This window comes from Sus scrofa, chromosome 4 (assembly GCF_054392235.1).
Source record: "Sus scrofa isolate SSC_HxYL_T2T_F1_AM1 chromosome 4, Sscrofa_HxYL_maternal_Yorkshire_Landrace_v2.0, whole genome shotgun sequence".
NCBI lineage: Eukaryota > Metazoa > Chordata > Mammalia > Artiodactyla > Suidae > Sus > Sus scrofa.
This window is the reverse complement of record NC_139386.1, coordinates 54926450-54930473: the sequence shown is the minus strand read 5'-3', so window position 1 is coordinate 54930473 and position 4024 is coordinate 54926450. Positions and strand designations below refer to the sequence as shown.

Genomic DNA, 4024 nt, shown 5'->3' with positions numbered 1-4024 from the left:
TTTTGTTGTATCAATTAGGAGTACATGCAAATCAAGTTATGGGAAATTGGAGTGGCTTTTAAAATGCAGTCATCTTTTTATCCTGCATCAGAGGAAGACTGAGGCAGACATCAGTTCAGTGACTTACCTCTGCCAAGGTCCCTAATGGTCACAAGATGGCTGCTAGAGCTCAGGCTTAGCACCAGCGACCAGGGCAAGAGGAAGAAGAGACTGGCAGTGCTTCCTCACATGTTTCTTTCACCAGAAAATCAAGAAGAGTCAGGGAAATTCTCCAGCTCAACAGGTGGGAAGAACTGTTGGGTTAGCCAACAAACTGTGTCAGCAGTAATTTTCAAGAGTTGTTTTTACTTCTTTGTCCCAAGATCCTTGTTAAGGATCAAGTTCAAGAGCTCCATAAGAAATTTATTTCAAAAGAACGAAATATTCCAGGAATGAGGTTAATCTTTAGGTTCCTACTTTGTATTCTTTTGGAAATGCCAGTAGGGCCTGGTTCATACCTCTTCTGTGAGAACTCACTTTCCCCCAGCATTTGTGTCTGCCAGGGGAAGGTAGCTGGCACAAGGGTACCCAGCACATACCAAGTTAAATGGCCTGTGTTGCTTTCTATGACCTGATAAAAAAGACGGGCTGGACCAGTATGATTCCTCACTTAAGAAATGAAAACAGGAGTTCCTGTTGTGGCTTAGTGGGTTTAGAACCCAACCAGCATCTGTGAGGATTCAAGTTCAAACCCTGGCCTTGCTCAGTGGGTTAAGGATTCTGTGTTGTCGCAAACTGCAGCGTAGGTCACAGATGCAGCTTGGGTCTGGTGGCTGTGGCTGTGGTGTAGGCCCCAGCCATGGGTCAAATTCAACCCCTGGCCCAGGAATTTTCATAAGGTGCCGGTGTAGCCCTAAAAGAAAAAAGAAAAAAGAAAGAAAGAAAATGAAAACTGGGGAGTTCCCTTATGGTGCAGAGAGTTAAGAATCTGGTGTTGTCACTGCAGCAGCTGGGGTCGCTGCTGTGGTGCAGGTTCAATCCCTGGTCCAGGAACTTCTACATTCCATGACTCATCCAAGAAAGAAAGAAAGAAAGAGAGAGAGAGAGAGAGAGAGAGAAAGAAAGAAGGAAGGAAGGAAGGAAGGAAGGAAGGAAGGAAGGAAAGAGAGAAAGAAAGAAAGAAAGAAAGAAAGAAAGAAAGAAAGAAAGAAAGAAAGAAAGAAAGAAAGAAAGAAAGAAAGAAAAAGAAAGAAAGAAAGAAAGAAGGAAAGAAAGAAGGAAAGGAAGGAGGAAAGGAAGGAGGAAAGGAGGAAAGAAGGAGCAAGAAAAACTCAAAAATAGAGGCAGAAAGAGTGGTGTCTGTGAACATGAAAGGGTTCCACAAAGTAGAAATGGACCCATGGTAAGCAGTATTCATGTGCAGGAAAAACTCTGACAAGAGTTTTTAGGGTATGTGATAAGTGCCTTGAACGTATACTTTAAAATTTCTTTCTAAAGGATTCAAGAACCAGTCAATTTAAAAAACAATAAGCCTAATGGGTAGCCCACATTAAAGTGGAGGAAGAAGAATAATGCATACTTTCAGGAAACATCTATTTACTTTATAAAAAGGAAAACATTTATTCATTGTCTGAATAAATGTTGATTGATAATTATGAATCAGCAAAATAAACAGTGTTAAATTGCAACCAATTCACCTAGAAAATTAAACCAAGTCCATTGTTGATTAACAAGGCTATTAGACATTAAGCTTCCAGCTGCTTTGGAAGCATCTTTAGGATTCAGCATTATGATAGAAGATATTAAGACCAAAATCAAGAACCAACAGACTGTCCCTTTGACAGACCCTTCCCCAACCAGAACCAGACTAGAGCAGCTGGCAGAAAGCCCTGGACTTCCTGTGAGGAAGCAATGACAGGTAAAAGGGGTGACTGTCTCCAGGTGTGAATTAGACCACATGTACAAGTCCCTCAGCCCCATATCTTGGGTATCAGCCTAGGACAACCACAGGCACAAGGCACATTTCCTGGGTAGAGTTGAACTATTCCTACCTACTTCCTCAGTCCTCTACCTTCTCCCAAAAGGTGATGAAGAAGGACCTGGGCATGTGGTGATGCCCACCCTGGGATTCTAAATCATGGCTTAACTAATAATAAATACTCATTGGAAAACAAAACAAGGGCATTAAAAGACTATGACCCAGTATTTCACGTGAATATAACAAGTTCTACCAGATGGAAACTTAGAAACCCCTTTACAGAAAAGAACACTGAATTGTGTTTTTTTCTGGACCAAAGTAGCAAATTTTTTTAAAGTGGAGAATAAGGCCAAAATTCCACTCCATGAGTACTCTTGATATTTATCCTCTATGTGTTTGGTGTTGGTTTTTTTTTGTTTTGTTTTGTTTATTTTTCATGTTTCACAATATTTCCACACTATTAGCATTCCAGAAAATATCTTAGCATGACAGTCATTTTTCTTATTCCCTCCTGGCTTCACATATAGGTGCTGATCAGAACTCTTCTCAAGGGGAAAGTTCATAAAATGGATTTGTAAATGTTAGATAGAAACTGTCTTCCAGGCCTAACAAAAAGCAGTAAGAAAAGTCACTGGACTGTATTAAGGCTTCGTCCAATAAATTTCAGACAAGTCAGGTAAAACAAGTTAATTAATAGTATCAGAGATTCCCAGTCACCCCATGGCTCAGCCAGTTAAGGGTCCTGTGTTGTCACTGCTGTGGTTTAGGTCACTGCTCTGGTGTGGGTTCAATCCCTGGCCCAGGAACTTGTGCATGAAATGACCATGGCCAAAAAAAAAAAAAAAAAGACAGTATTAGAGATTCTCAGATTTTGTATAGAAGAATTCTCAGGCCTCTTCGACTGCCTGTTTCTGTTTCTGAATGTATATTCTGATGAAGGCAGGACCTGGCCATCAAGGCCCTGATCTTTACCTTGGAGGTATTTGGTGGAAAGAATGATTCCATTGAATTCAGGGAAACCCAGGGGCCTCACAGGGCTGTGTGCTAGTTCAGATTTGAAAAAAATCAGGAGTTTGCTCTCACCTCCAGAGACAGGCAAAGGCAAAATAGCCTTTATGGCTCAGTGTCTGCATCCAGGAAAGGTCACACGCACAAACTAGGAAACTATTTTTGATAACTTGGACTTGGAAAAGCCAGCTTAGCGCTCTATGAGCTATTTAAAACCTGTTCTGGATTGGATTCTCAGGCAGCACCAGATCTTCTGATTACATGTTTACAAGCCCGTCCTTCAAGATTTGTGTGGCTTTTCACTCCTCAGCTAGGACACTTAATGCTACTCACCTTTAAAGTGAAGTCCAGACACTAAAGGAAATATCTGAGCATGCAAAGTGCAATTAACCCCATTTTAGAAAGCAGCCAATTAGTTCCTCGTCCAGTGTCATCAGGAGAACCCATATTAAATCTGGGTCCATGAAGTTCCCGTTGCGGCTCAGCAGGTTAAGAACCCGACTAGTATCCATGAGGATTCGGGTTCCATCCCTGACCTCACTTTGTGGGCTAAGGACCAGGTGTTGCCTCAAGCTGCAGTATAAGTCACAGATGTGGCTTAGATCCCTGTGGTGTAGGCCAGCAGCTGCAGCTCTGATTCAACCCTAGCCTGGGAATTTCCATATGCCACAGGTGCAGCCATAAAAAGAAAAAGAAAAAGAAATCTGGGTCCAAATTTTATATTTTCCAACTTAGTCACAGCTCTTAGGATAAAAGTGATATGCTGGAAATAAAGTATTTGAAGAAATATGAGGTACATCCTCAATGGGGATGGAGTAGGATAGTTGCTTGAGTGGTTGTGGGGGTCCCAGTGGGGAACCATGAATGGAGAGGGGGCTCTGGGGAGCTTCAGGAGATCACTGTGGGTTGGTGATCCCTCGTTCAGGAGGACCAACAGAAAGAGGCAGGCTTGCTTGACTAGTGGAGACATGATATATGCCTCAGGTCATTGGGTGGGAGATGGGGTGAGGCCTGCATTCAGATTCAGACCAAGGGCAGGAATTTAAGGACCACACTTCT

General features: G+C 42.3%; 1 pseudogene; it reads left to right on the top strand.

The window, feature by feature from the left end:
- Positions 1 to 1768: 1768 nt before the first annotated feature.
- On the top strand, positions 1769 to 2113 carry LOC146403808 (cytochrome c oxidase subunit 6B1 pseudogene; annotated as a pseudogene).
- The last annotated feature ends 1911 nt before the right edge of the window (positions 2114 to 4024 follow it).